This window comes from Mixophyes fleayi, chromosome 4, assembly GCF_038048845.1.
Source record: "Mixophyes fleayi isolate aMixFle1 chromosome 4, aMixFle1.hap1, whole genome shotgun sequence".
NCBI classification, from domain to species: domain Eukaryota; kingdom Metazoa; phylum Chordata; class Amphibia; order Anura; family Limnodynastidae; genus Mixophyes; species Mixophyes fleayi.
In genome coordinates, this window is record NC_134405.1 from 78,439,935 (window position 1) to 78,456,037 (window position 16,103).

Here is a 16,103-nt window from a genome sequence, read left to right on the forward strand (position 1 = left end):
GTGGAAATAATTGCTAATGAACGTTATTGAGGTTAATAATAGCGTAGGAGTGAAAATAAACCCCAAAAACTTGATTTTAACACTTTTTATGTTTTTTTCAAAATAAATCCGAATCCAAAACCTTAAATCCGAACCAAAACCTTTCGTCAGGTGTTTTGCAAAACAAATCCGAACCCAAAACCTCAAGCAAATCCGAATCCAAAACACAAGACACGAGACACCAAAAGTGGCCGGTGCACATCCCTAGTTAAGAGGTTGGTTGAAGAATATTACAAGCTTCTTGAAGAGGTGGGTTTTCAGAGAACGCTTAAAAGCAAATGCAGGAGTTCTAGAGGGGGTGAAGGGGGGAGTCCAAAACCAAAACCAAAAATAACTTAAATCGGTAACAGACACTCTATTTAAGTACACTATACATACTGATCACTATACACAGGCAGGGCCGTAACTAAGACTGTGTGAAAGGGGCAACAGCCCAGGGCACAAAGCTGAAAGGTTGTACAACATTATAAACATTTTTGGTTAATTTGGTTAAAATTGAGGGCTACATGGTGTCATATTTCCTTTTTGTCCCAGGCGCTACAATTTTAAGTTACGGCCCTGCAAACAGGTCATACCAATGTCAAACACCTGCCCACCAGTGTTTCTCACACATCCACCCTGCCCACCAGCGTTTCTCACACATGTCCCCCTGCCCACCAGCGTTTCTCACACATGTCCCCCTGCCCACCAGCGTTTCTCACATATCCACCCTGCCCACCAGCGTTTCTCACACATCCCCCCCCTGCCCACCAGCTTTTCTCACACATAACCCCTCCACTACTTTTTGACATGTCAGGGTACCCAGCTGTTTCATATTTCCTGTGGGCAGCCTCCCCCTCTCCCTTTGGTTACAAAACAAAGTTGGATCCAGCCACATTTAATAAACTGGGTGGGCTGATGTAGCCCATTTCACCTGCTGACTTACAAATTGGGTTGGCCTGGTATTCCCACTGTGGTGCCCAGTCTCATCATACCATGTGCTCACCAGCTATTTTTACCCATGCCTCTCTGTCCACCAGCTTTCTCCTAACATGACCACCTACTCACCAGCTGTTCTCACACATGCCCTGCTGCACACCAACTTTTTATACACATACACCCTGCTCACAAGTTTTTCTCACACATGGTCCCTGTCAATCAGTTTTCATCACCCATTCCCCATACCAATCAGTTTTTCTCTCAAATGCTACCCCCTGCTCACCAGCTTTTCTCACATATGCCACCACCTGCCTATCTGCTTTTTCACACCACCCCCTGCCCACAAGCTTTTCTCTCACATGCCTCCTGACTACTGTCTTTGCACTTACATGCCTCTCTTTTCACCAGTATTCCCCATACTACTCTACCTGACTCTCCTCCACTGCAAATAATATGGCACTAAGATGAAGAAAGCCAGAGCAGCAGAAAGGACTACCCCTGCTACTCTCTCATTGTATCTGCTGGGCCTGCAACAGATGTATGCTGGCGTTAACTCTGATCACTGCACTGTGGAGGTGGATGGGAAAGTCTGAGTAGCGCACCCCAAATCTTGGCACATTCGGGTTCCCCTTAAAATGTTCTCGAGTGTCACTTTGTGCCAAACCTATAATAGCAGGTTAGACTGCTAATAGCAATAGCAGCCAAAGAATTGATTGACCTGACCTCTGTTCTTGTCTGTAGATCTCATACTCCCTGGTTCCTAGACCAGCACTCCGTTTTCTGCTTTTTGGAGGCCCTGTGGTCTGATCCAAGCAATTGAGAAAACAAGAGGTGTAGAACAAAACAACTGTGATTATGTCATTTATCTTGTCCTATATGCTGGTGATTCAGAGTATCTGTTCCTATGTTGTATGTCGTGCATAGTACCTCTTCTCTTATTGCATATTGAATTCAATGCCCTATATCTGTTTTTATTTTGCATGTATTGACAGGATAAACTCAGATACAGAGTAAATAAATGTTATTTCTCTTATTCTCTGTGCTTGGTGTAATTCTCTGTGTCTTTTTTGTATCCTGTTTGCATGGACAAGAATTCTGCAATATTTATTTTGCTCTATATACTGAGTAAAATTCTCAATATAAGTTCTTATTGTGTGCGCTTAGCTGCCAAACAGGACAACTTCTCTTGCTTATTATAGCTTTGTTTTTATCGGATTGGATATATGTTATACCTTCTTTTTTTTTATCCGATATGATATATAAGTTAAATTTTGCAACCACCAGGCAATAAAGCAGAAAGCATATATCTGTCTTCTCTTACCAATGATGGGTTCAGGTAGGTCACAAGTATAACCTTACCTCCTCTCCCCTCTGAGCAAAATTTAATTTTGGTGCCCTAGAATGCTGGCTGGGGTACGTGGCATTCTGGGACTTCACACAAAGGGCTTTGCACTTCTGTCGATGGACACAATACTATTCTTTGAAAATAGCAGTGTGGAGCAGAGCCCAAAGCAGCATGGTTGAAAGCTACGTGGGGCCCTTTCGGTGGTGGACAGGGGTCAGCATGGGCAGCCCCATATCGCAGCCCCATATCGCAGCAAGCTGCAATACACTGTATGTACTGACACCTTTCTATCATAGATATATAATTTCTATCATACAGATAAAGATGCTGCAGCACCAGATATATATCACTAAATATTTCAGTTTACATTATCTCTTGTGAATCAATTATTTTAATGTATTCAGATTACTTAGATTACACATTTGGAGGTAGTACCACTAAATTCCATAAATGCATAGAAAGGAAAGAGAAAAAAAGAGAATTCGATGTGTAATAATTGACTAATCTAATTGCATTCAATAAGTAATGTCTGATATACATAAAGCTTAAAATAATAAAAACACAAACTTTTTTAAATCTCAATATTTATTAAACTGTGTAACAATTTTTTTTTAGTTGACTAAATATAAACTAACCTATAAACTAAAAGGAAGATTTTACTGTCATTGATAATACTGATCAATGATAATGATTATTGTTAATAATAATACTGAAAGCAAACAATCAAATATATTTATCATGATTCCAAGCTCTTTACTACATTAGAATATTCACATGGAGCGATCTTAACTAAATATAATATCAGAATCTCTCATATATTAAGTTGCAAACAGCTTTATTATAATATCTGACTGAGAAAGTAGAAGCGATAAAATTTATGCACCACCATTAAAGATATCTTTAACATGCGGACTGATGGAGCGAGTATAACACAGCACTATATGAGAGAATTTCATTTTAGTAGGAGGATAATTATACAACCTGAGGATATATTATAATATAATATATTGAATTATATCATACATACCCAGAGATATTCCCAGTATGTGGTTTTTTTAACATCACACTTTCTACTTTTTAATATTTTTGCTGGTACAATGATTTTAGATTTGTTACACTACTTAATAAAAGTTGAGATTTAAAAATGTTTGTGTTTGTATTATTTTAAGCTTTATGTATAGCAGACATTACTTATGGAATTCAATCACATTAAATGCTCTTTATTCCTTTTCCTTTCTACCTTTCTATCATAGCCAGCATTAACTTTTTCAGCAATTTGTGCTACAGTAGTTCTTCTGTGGGATTGGATCAGAAGGACTAGCCGTCGCTTCTAACAAGCATCAGTGAGCCTTGGGCGCCCATGACTCTGTCTCCAGTTCACCAGCTGTCCTTCCTTGGACCACGTTTGTTAGGTTCTAACCACTGCATACCGGGAACACCCCACAAGACCTGCCATTTTGGAGATGCTCTGACCCAATCGTCTAGCCATCACAATTTGGCCATTGTCAAAGTCGCTCAGCTCCATACCATGGACCGACTGTTCGCTTGCTGCCAAATATATCCCAACCCATGACAGGTGACATTGTAACAATATAATCACTGTTATTCACGTCACTTGTCAGTGGTCATATATATATATATATATATATATATATATATATACAAGTTAACCCGTGCATGATACTCATGCATTCTAGTCAAATCAGGCTACTTAAGGTGTTAAAAAGGTTCTTGTCATGCATTTGGGCCATAGCCCAGGCCTCCTCAGGGCAAGAGCATTACTTCCCGACGTAAGCGCCCTTTTTTAACATGGTTTTGTCTACATGTCACCACCTCATCATTCTTCTCCATCACCTTATCCTTCATTTTCATCGCCGCATCTATCCAGATGTCTATCCAGACACAGGGATCTCTCTCAGCGGTCCTGAGTATCACACTCCTCTCACTCTGTCACCCCCGGCAACCACCAACCACTCCCCACTGTCACCCCCGGCAACCACCAACCACTCCCCACTGTCACCCCTGGCAACCACCAACCACTCCCAACTGTCACCCCCGGCAACCACCAACCACTCCCAACTGTCACTTCTCCTTCAAGAAATATATATATATTTTTTAAAATCTTTATAAACACTTTTAACAATTAACAAATTAAATTAACAAATTAAAAACATCTTAGTATACCAAGTTTCAGCCCTTTCTGAATTTTTTTTTCCACACACACTAAGAATTTAGTAAGTCAGTGTATAACTCCGCCCAGCAGGTGGCGCTGCAGCTTGGTTTTATTTTTTCCACACACAGACAGACTGACACACGCCACTAAGCTTTTATATTATAGATACACTGACTACTCCCTGATTTAATATATTATCCTATATTCACACGCCGTCTAACAATATATCACCTCTATTATGTCAGGAAACCTCTCCAGACTGCCTTTACCAGTCACAAACTGCACTATGCGCACTTGTGACTTGGAAGTGATTACTGTATGAGGTTACACACGGTCCCAGCACTCAAGCTTCCTCTCACCTATCGCACAGGTTACAGATTTAGCAGAATCGCCCCCAAACAGCGCTCACACAACCACACCCACTTTGGTTTGCTACCACCTATTGAATAAGGTCAATAGGACCCCAATATACTGCCTCACACTGACACACAATAAGCAATACTTGTTACACACAGTTAGCTAGGCACACACTAGCAATCAAAAGGTTAACACTTAACCCCTCAAGGCTCTATGACACAAATGTACATGCAGGCATAGTCAAGCAATCTATCTCTTCTAGACAGGCAGTGAATTCATTTTGAGCAATAAGGACATCACTATTACATTTTTAGATTTAATATACAAAAAGTACAATGATTAAAGGTTAATAAAAAAAACAATAAACAATTAACATACATACACAAGCAAAATAGTTTAGAATAAGGGGATTAAATATATAATTTACAGGTAAGTTGTATATTCTGAGCCAAGGGAAATTGGCTTGAAGATGGACAGCTTATCACAAAAGATTGATTTTCTTAAAGACTGATAATTTCTTGTAGCTGTTCTCATCTTTTTAAAGACATTTTCACATCTTTCCCCACCTCCAGGGGTTGTGGTCTGTGACAGTTTTTACAATCACCATTTGCATGTTGCCTGATTTACCACCCAATTTTACTATGTGACCTAACCTTTCTGTGGAGTGTCACACAGACCCAATTTTATTATTTATCTCCTATGAATTTACCCATCTATTGATACCAAACAGGCCTAGGTACAGGGTATTAGTTGAGTTTATACTAATTTCCTCAACCTCTCTGTTTGGCAGAATTCTTAATTTGACATATGAGCTGCCCTTCATCATGCTATTGAGGAATATGTGGTTGATCATTACTTTTATTGATTTTAAGTGGCATATTTGAAAACTGAATTATTTTTATCTATATAAAATATAGCCAGTCATCATATGGTCTCCTTGTGCCAGACATCATGCTGAACGATTCCTAAAAGTCTATTCAGGTGTCAAAACTTCATCCTAGGCCAGGATATAGCTCACCCAATGAGGTCTTTGAAGCTGACACCAGTGACACGGCTATCTTCTAACACTGGGATGTGCAGAGCCACCAAATACACACACAACAGACCCTCTAAGTTCACAATTTACATTTTAGTAGCTAAATTTATAAATGTATTCATTTGATATACCGTGTTTACACTGCAGTTATGATTAGGTCTTATTCCCCCCAGTTATGTTATAGGTTAAACCTTAAAACACAATGTGTAATGACCAAATCCAATTTTTTACACGATTTGCATTTAGTGGTACAGATATCACCCTTAAATGTCTGTATAGTAATGTGTAAGTTCCATTTTAGCAACATGTTTTATGATGTACAATCTGACAGGAAGTGTGAGAGCATAGGAAATGCACCGTTAGCCATTTACAATAGGCAGCAAAAGGCCAATTTTCCCTGAAAGGTTTCTATCATCATCATCTATTTATATAGCGCCCCTAATTCCGCAGCACTGTACAGAGAACTCACATTAGTCCCTGCCCCATTGGAGTTTACAGTCTAAATTCCCTAACGTACACACACACACAGACCGAGAGAGACTAGGGTCAATTTAATAGCAACCAATTCATCTTCTAGTATGTTTCTGGAGTGTGGGAGGAAACCGGAGCACCCGGAGGAAACCCACGCAAACACGGGGAGAACATACAAACTCCACACAGATAAGTCCATGGTCGGGAATTGAACTCATGACCCCAGCTCTATGATATTTGTCATCCATTAAACAGGCAGCATTCAACTGATGAGACTATAAATCATTTGCAAAGGAGAAACAGAACAATAATAAACAAACCACATTTTAAAGATAAATTCTTGTGCTCTATTAAAGTTCAAGGTTTGACTGTTTTAATCAAGTTTAAAAGCACCCAGCTGCATAATTAGTTTTACAGCTGTGGAGCAGTATGTCAATAATTGATTTTTATAATTTCATAGGGTAGAAACCATAATCAATTGGGGGATTCATTTATAATCATCTTTTTTTCTATTTCTAAGAAACAATCATCAAGGGTATGTACGTCTCTCTCTACAAACCTGACCAGCAAGCCAAGTACACCAGCCTGGAAACTCCTAATTAATGCTAATCGAATCCTGTGGCTCGCTGCAATGAGAGACCCACTGAGAGCACTATACATAGGAGAACCTACTTTCCCTTCATCACTGATACAGGGTGTGGGCTGTCCTTTCCTCTTTCTGATTATACACTGTTTAATTCATCTCACACTGCAGAGTGGTGCGATAGATACCCTGTGTGCTCTTGTCAGATATAAGGCACAGGTACAGGGCATCAACCATCTACCTCATGAGCCATAACAGACCTAGATTTTCTCCTCCCTTTCAACGAAAAAAGGAGGGACCACTACAGAGCTCTTCATTCAAAGTCTTAAGATATTATATAGGTGTCCCTTGATATTCAGCCTGGGATAATATATAAAAGGAGGGGGGGGGGATTGTGGGAGGTGGAAGGTTAGAAGGAAGGAAAGATAAAGAAGAGCAACAAATCAGGCTGCAGGATAGAGACACACTAATGTAAAAACAGAATTGTAAAAAGGGGGGATGGTGTGACAGAAAAGCCATGCAGCCGGGTGCTGCTGGGTGCCTGGGAGAATGAGCAGCAAGGACTTCTTCTGCAGCGGAGAATTGTGCAGTGCTGGGCTGGGGTCTGCAAGGCTCAGCTTTGTGTCTGCTGGACACCATTCATTCTTGCAGCTGAGGATGAGAGAAAAAGACATTGCTTCCAGGACTGAGGATGTCTGTGTCTGAAACCAGGAGCACATAGAAGAGCAGAGACATGACAGCAGCAGCACCAGCATCAAGACACACAGACTACCAGACACAACACTGTTTCACTAGGTAACAAGAGATCCAACAATAAAACAGACAATATTTCACAGACACACAGTCATAAAACAGTGTGTGCTTCTCAGAGGACAGATTTTCATTATGCGTGATATGATCATTTAATTACATATGCACTGTATTTGCTCACTGATCCACACTAATACACACACTGCAAGCATCTCATGACACCTATGTCTGTAACGTGCACTGTGATTTTATATAAACATATGCAAATAAAGACATACACAATCACACACATCATTGTTACATTGCTTTACAGCCAATTGCAAAAACTGACTGTCATTGTCACTGACATACACACAAATCACTGCTTACCTATAACACAACACATACCCCATCTCACTGCAGGAAAGATCACATTAACGCACACGTTGCAAATATGACATGGCCAAACTGAGCAGAGTAAAAATAACACGTCAGTGACCTATAAATTGCCAATACTGTGCAAGGACCCATCAACACAACACATGCACACATTTTGCAAAATAGAACATCAGCAATATATAGATAATTGCAGCATAATATAGGCATACTGCACAGTATACATATCTTGTTTTACACAACACACATAGAGAATATACATTTAGTATCACCATTCACCAAGAGAAAACAAGTCCTGAATACAACAACAATCTTCTAGTTCTTACAGTCTGCAGCCAGCACCGAGCTACAGGTAAGTAGCTTGAGAAGGCCAAGGGAGGGGAGGCTGAAAATCCCAGGAGGGGCCCAGCAAAGCTCAAAGGATCAGCAGGGAGAGAACACTTGGGGGTCTATTCATCAATAGTTAATTTCTCTTTAGATCATTATGACATTTAAGTTAAGCATGAGGAATATAATGGAGAAGCATAAGGGGCATGTATGTGTGCATAGAATAGCATTTATGTTTCATTATCTTTAGACATCTAGGATGTTATGGGCACATGTTCTGCAAATACAACAATATATTTTGGTATATAGATGACTGATGATGGTGTCTTGCTCCATATCATCTATATATGAAAGGTGATTTGCTTAAACTACTGGATATCCGTTGCACAGGTTATGGTCCTAAATCAAGTAACTCATTAATGTCAGCAACAGTTCAACTTGGTTAATGTAAAAATGATTTAGTTCACAGGTGCACTTAGTGGGTGTTCTGGCTTTGGTGGATTGTTTAGCTGGGAGGGGGCTGGTTTTAAACACCTCTTGTCAGAAGTAGTTAATATGGTATATAAAAATTATCCCTCAGGGTAAAGTAATTGTTCTGTAGCTATTAAAATCTTTCTCAGCTCTCATGTGAAATATTTCGGAATTAGCCACGGGACTGGTTGATATCATCCAGACTATATTATCTGCAAAAGTTTTTAATGTTGTTTATACGCCTCTGTTTACTGTTATATAGGATACTTGCCTACTTTTGTAAAATCATTTAAAGTTGATTGTGCAAGGTATACCTAGAAGCTGCACACTATGCTGCGGGCGCTGCTAAAGAGTGTTCAGTTCGCTGAAGGGGCTTGTCTACCTCCACCCATGGGCGTTTTTATTGGTGCCTGGGGGCATATTCTGCACTACCAGGTAGAATAAACACATATATATATATATTCTGCCACTTTTTTTGTCCCCCTCAACACAGACCCTCTCACCCACTTCAGTATAGGTCTACAGCAAAATTCACTATTATATTCTGTGTGCAGGACTCACTGACAGAGGAAACACTTAGGAGAAGAGTAAGTAATGACATCTGCGTGTTGGAGAGCGGGGGCCATTTTATTGTAGCACACCACTTCCTAGTAAATAAAGTTTATTTGTCAGGAGATGTGCTAAAACAAAATGGCCATCACTCTCCAGCACACAGATGTAGTCATTACTTATTCTTCTCCCCAATTATTCCTCCATGGTGGACATGAGTGTTGACATCACTATACCTCCCAGATGTCCCAATTTTGGTATATAAGGGGCAACCTAGTGCTTTGTTATGTAACCACGCCCCCTGTCTTAATGCCAGGGAGTGAAATGTTGGAAGGTACTCATCACCAATTATGCCCACTGCTTCTCTGTCCAGCCTGACTTCTAGGAGATTGTCAGACTCTTTCACGAGTTCGGGACATCACTCACTATTTTAGGAAGCTCCTGGGCATTGTGGAAGAGTTGGCAAGTATGCTATATATATGTTTATATGACTACTAGTTTATTATTTGTTTTTCCCTGTATTTATTCCAAGTGTATGAAACTTTGTAAGATGACCAGGATATGGTGGCATTATTCTTGTGTATATTAGCTCCTTACGTTGAGTAGAATAGTATTATAATTCCCCTTCCCCTGAGAGTATATATGGTGTTTGGATTATATCTTAGTTTGCTTTGGTAAGACAGCCCTGTGTACTGAATCAGCATCTCTCCATGAAAAAGTAATAGAGGAGAATTGGATTAAAAAGATACCTGTACGCATATTGTCTCCTTCCTGCAAGACAGCTTCGTATGACTGTCCAGCACTGCATTTATTGTTATACATATATGACCTGGCAGAAACATCACTTTTATTACTAATTAAATAAAATATGTAGTAACTATGTGATCTATTCAAAGAAAGTACATTCATCAATTTATGAGTTAGTATATAAATACACACCTTTCAGAATAAGTCTGTGTGACTACCATCTACAGGTCTGTCTTTTGTTTTATAGGCACTGTATTGCTGATTACTTTTATTTTGGGTTGGGGCTTACCATGGTTGCTTACTGCTTCCACTAGTAGCCTGACTGTCTCTGTACTACTTTTTTGGACTTACAGCTAAGTATCATGGCAACAATCCTTCTTCTGCTATAGGCACCTAATCAGAATATTAGACTCCCCCCTCTCCCCCCTCCGCTCTATACTCAATGCGGCCGCAAGACTCATCTTCCTCTCACGCCGCTCCTCCTCTGCCTCCCCTCTCTGCCTTGCCTTACACTGGCTCCCCTTCCCCTACAGAATCCTTTTCAAACTCCTCACCACCACTTACAAGGCTCTCTCCAACTCTACTGCCCCTTATATCTCTAACCTCCTCTCCATTCACACTCCTGCCCGCTCCCTGCCCTCGGCCAACGACCGCCGCCTCTCCTCCACCCTTATCACCTCTTCCCACTCCAGAATCCAAGACTTTTCCCGTGCAGCCCCCCTTCTCTGGAACGACCTCCCTCGTTCCATCCGTCTCTCTCCTACTCTGTGCTCCTTCAAACGTGCACTCAAAACTCACCTCTTCCTCAAAGCATACCAACCATCTACTTAACCCCCCATCTCCTCCCTTTGCTCGTCCTCCCTTCTCTCCTCTTGCCTCAACTGGCTCCTCTTGTGCCTGGTCTGTTTACCCTCCCTTAGGATGTAAGCTCGTATGAGCAGGGCCCCCTCCCCTCCTGTCTCCATACCTGATCTTCTGCTCCGTCTTTACTGCATATGACTAGCCGGAGTTTCTGAAGTATTGGTACTTTTTGTTCATTGTTCTGTATGGTTTCACCCTGTATAGTCTACTGTTAGTACTGTGTGCGGCGCTGCGGATACCTTGTGGCGCCTAACAAATAAATGATAATAATAATAGATATTTTATTTCTTTTTTCTTTTTTTACAAATGAAACTGAAAGCCCACTTGTCCACCAAGATTGACACAGCATGCGGTAAGACTATTTTGCCAGCCAGTATTGCTGGGCAGCTGAATATTAGATGCCATGGCAATATTTTCTTAGTAAATCATGGTATTTATAAGGTTTTCTGCCGCTGCTATGAACAATGATAGAATCCCAGCCCTATCGACACTTTTTAGACCCCTAATCCACCTCCAAACTGGTACATATTATACAAAATAGAACATCAATCTAGTGGCTACAGTATAAAGCACACCTCCAATCTGGTGTAAAGTAGCTAGAATATAAAGCACACCTCCAATCTGGTGGATAGTGTCTAGAATATAAAGCACACCTCCAATCTGGTGTAAAGTAGCTAGAATATAAAGCACACCTCCAATCTGGTGGATAGTGTCTAGAATATAAAGCACACCTCCAATCTGGTGTAAAGTAGCTAGAATATAAAGCACACCTTCAATCTGGTGGATAGTGGCTAGAATATAAAGCACACCTCCAATCTGGTGGATAGTGTCTAGAATATAAAGCACACCTCCAATCTGGTGGATAGTGTCTAGAATATAAAGCGCACCTCCAATCTGGTGGCTAGACTTTAAAGCACACCTCCAATCTGGTGGCTAGAATATAAAGCACACCTCCAATCTGGTGGCTAGAGTATAAAGAACACCTACAATTTCGTGGCTAGTGTATAAAGCACACCTCTAATCTGGTGGATAGTGGCTAGAGTATAAAGCACACCTCTAATCTGGTGGATAGTGGCTAGAGTATAAAGCACACCTCCAATCTGGTGGAGTGTTGCTAGAGTATAAAGCACACCTCTAATCTGGTGGATAGTGGCTAGAATATAAAGCACACATCCAATCAATATTTGGTGAATAGCCTCATAATCACGTTGACAACTGCTTGAATTTAACCCAGCAGCTCCACCTCTCCAGTACTTGTAGGGCGCAGAAAGTGGCGAATCATCCTTCTCTTCAAATGGCAATTGCAAAGTAATGGAAAGGAAAGTGTCCCATAACAACTTCTCTTTGGGTGAAGTTGATTTAGAAGCAAATTAATTCAGAGTCATTTAGAGAAGCAAAACATTTGTGTCCTTAGTTTAGTTCATTAAAAGAATTTTTTCTATGTTATGTAAAACCTTTTAAGCGTTTATTGCTGAGTATTGCTGATTCCTTTAGCGTGGCTCATTCTTGCGATACATTGTTACTGCAAGATTACACTGCAAAGTGAAACTGATGATTTTGGAGCTTTTCCAGAAACTTATGCTATGGAATTGAACAATGCAGAGAAAGTTATCTCCCTGGACTTCTAAATAAAAACCAAATCCAAATTGTGGCTGAACCCAGCTGTGGATTTCTGCATTCTAAAGCCAGAAAGTGACAAAAAGAAGTGGTGACATAGATCTTCCGTTTTATCTCTTCCTAGAAAATATTCATTGGGCTGAACAATATTTCTTGTTCTGTGTTGTAAGAGTAATACGTATCCCTGCTCTTTCAATAATTTTGGGACTACACAGGCCACACAGTTTCAATACTATGAAATAACAAAGTATCCATATAGAAAATAAATTTATTGTTTTCACTGAGAGGTACAAAAAACAGTCGCAAACAATAAATAAACAAAATCAAATTGTGCACCCATTCATTTTCTACTGCCAAAATTGACAACTGTCCCTCTCTTAATCGTCTATAACACTGTCAAAATGATTTATACCTAGCTGGCAAGCGACGCTATAAACAATGCTCACCACTCTCATGCAGTTCTACACTAATGTGCTAAAGGTCACAGCAAATTGCATCGGATCATAGTCAGTGACAAAGCTATTGCCACAGCATGGGGTGCAGCTGCTATGAGGCCTGGAGCTGAAGGGGGTATGGGAATGCAGGCCCACCCAGAGGTGTCGAGAGTGGGGGGGGGGGGAAGGTACAAAGTACAGAAGCCTAGACCTGGCTGTGTAGTGGGAGGAGTCACCAATCTGATGTGTCCACACCTCATTCAGGGGCTGTGGAAGGGGGGACAAGAAGTTGCTGCACCGGGGCCTGAAATTCCTCTTGACGGCCCTGGGCCCACCCTCTCCACTTTGTTCTTCAGCAGAGCAGAGCGGGGCCTCTTCTGTGGAGAGTGACAGACCCAGATCCTTTTCTTCATAGTATACATGTAATGTATTTATCTTTTCACCATAGATGTGCTCTGTGCTGCGCACAGCATACTTAGTATATCTATTATGTTGTAATGGTGTACTAATATATACTTCCAACTCTGAGTCATAGAATTTACACTGAGGAAAAAATCTGTAAACATGATAGGCTTAGTAAGATAAGTTCATGTAGGAAAATAGGAAATACCGGTAATATAATATTGACTTGCCATGAGTAGGCTAAGTAGGTGAAAACCTTCATTTATTTTCTTAGTGGAACAGGCAATCACAGCGATAACTGGCAGAGTTGCCACATTGTTGAAATGGTTAGTAAAAACAATCTGGTGGCCTCATTCAAAAATTAAAGTAGCAATTGTTTAATCGCAATTAATAGAAGGTTACAAAAAGACAGGAAATTACGAGCACATTTGTTAGTATTTTGATGTGTCATTAGGCTAAATGAGGTATCTTTGAGTTGGGGGAGTTAAATGATTTTAAAAGGGCTCTAAAGCTGCATTACCACCTGACCAGCAGAACATTTGCCACTGCTAGGTGATTGTGGCTTCTGATTGGTCTTCACACTCACCCCTTCCCCCCCCCCCATCGCACTGCAATGTCACTCAACCCCAGTATTTTATTGGGGATTCCAGGCTCCTGATATAAAATTAAATTACATTTAAAATTAGGTAGTCACCATCTGGAGATAATTTTAAAGTTATTATATGGGCTATATCTTATGTCAGCTGGGTTGCACAATATTTGGCCTGCACAACCCAATAAGAAGTGTGAGACATTTTCCATGTATTTTGAACATGCCGTTATTCAGCCGCTATGATGTATAAGGTTACCAAAATATCAAGATTGGGTGGTACGCTGGTGGAACTCCTCCACTTATACCCAAAATAGATCCCAAAACATCATAGGTATATATATGGAGACACATTCTAATAGCTGTCAGAGTGGCAATAGCCCAATTCTGGAAAAACCCTTCCACTATCCAACAAATTATTAGCAAATCCAATGTAGTTCTGAAATGGAGACAACATGAGTCCCCTACTCCTTGGCAGCCTCCTATCCTATGGTTAAATGGTATAATCGGCATGAGTTTGTTAAAGATGGAGAAGGCTCTTTGATCCTTCATCTGACAGATTCCTAATTCTGTAACCATCTTTAACCCTTTACTTTGTGATGGTAGTGGTTTGTCTATGAGTATGTGGCGTCAATACGATGAAGAAAAAGGTCTTAAGTATATTTTGTATTGTCTGACCCCCACTATGTATCCCTTTCCCCTCCCCTTTTTCTTTTTGTGCCTCTTTCCCTCTTGAACACAAAACTCTTAAATAAAAACCTATGGGGGCATATTCAATTAACTTTCCGGTTTGCGGTAACGCGCGTTACAGCGAAAACCTGCCCAGTATTGCCGGTAATACGGTACCGCAATAACGCGGATTTTCGTACGCAACCCTATGGGCTGCGAACGAAAATCCACGTTATTGCGGTACCGCGGATTGACTTCGCGGCCCGTTCCGGTGCGATCCCGTGAACCGGAAAGCTAATTGAATATGCCCCATGATCTTAAAATTAGGTAGTAATTCAGCTTTAAGTGGGAGGGGTAAATTTACTAAACTGCGGGTTTGAAAAAGTGGAGATGTTGCTTATAACAGCCAATTAAATCTCACTTATCATTTTGCAAAATGTAAATAAATGATGCCTAAAATTTGATTGGATGCCATAGGCAACTTCTCCACTTTTTCAAACCCGCAGTTTAGTAAATCTAGCCCGGAGAGTGTGAACGGCAGGAGAAAATTACATGTTACTCCAAGACAATGTAATTCAAGACAATTAAATTCTCCTTTTTTCCGAAAAAGACAATAATTTTTAGCTTCACAAATTTAATTTCTTTACCTTTTCAATCTATTTGGGACAAAAAGAACTTTTAAGAAAGTATAGGACAGGCACGAAAACCCCAATTCACTTTGCACAATACTTTCAGTGCTACAAATTGCTACATTTTGAATCTGCTCCTCACACATTGGGTGGCAAAAATATTCAGGGACAAGGACAAATGTTCTTGAATCTCACTGTAATCCATAATTAAAGTATACATTATATCTTAAGGGAGGGAGAGTCAATAAGTGTAAGGTTTCATAGATATTATTAATTTCCACATAATTATTAATTACCGTAATGAAAACTTTCTCTTCTTTGCTAGTACCTGTCCGAGGTGCAAGCAAAAAAACGAAGATCTTTACTAAAGCATCAAACGGTAACGCACCATATGATGCAACTGCAGCACTTCGCTGTTAATTCAATTTCCTTCTAAAATATTAAAACTAACTGAAACACTTTTATTTATCTTTATTATCTTTTTAGAAAAATAGGCCATAAAAACAGATGTAACGGTTCTCAATAAACGCCCACTGCCGTTATCGACAACAGAGCTAAGTATTTCTGACTCTTGCATTGGCAAGTGGAAGCCTACTTATCAAGTATCGCGATATAATATAACATATATATTTTATCTATTACTGTATTATTACCTTAAACCAAGCTTCAAGTTCCACACATGTAGTGGGCTCAAATCAGGCTTAATACAGCACAAAGAGAGCCGCCCTAGAGATGAGTAATTGTTATTGTTGCAAGCACTT

General features: G+C 40.2%; 1 protein-coding gene across 2 annotated transcripts in view; it reads left to right on the forward strand.

Annotated features, from left to right (window-relative positions):
* Positions 1 to 7,139: 7,139 nt before the first annotated feature.
* Positions 7,140 to 16,103, forward strand: part of MINAR1 (membrane integral NOTCH2 associated receptor 1) — a 67,396-nt gene continuing 58,432 nt past the window's right edge. The window contains exon 1 of one of the 2 annotated variants that reach the window (XM_075207495.1): positions 7,140 to 8,399. The gene's annotated coding sequence lies outside the window, so the exon portion shown is untranslated. The remainder of the gene's footprint in view (positions 8,400 to 16,103) is intronic. The other variant, XM_075207494.1, reaches the window with a different exon arrangement.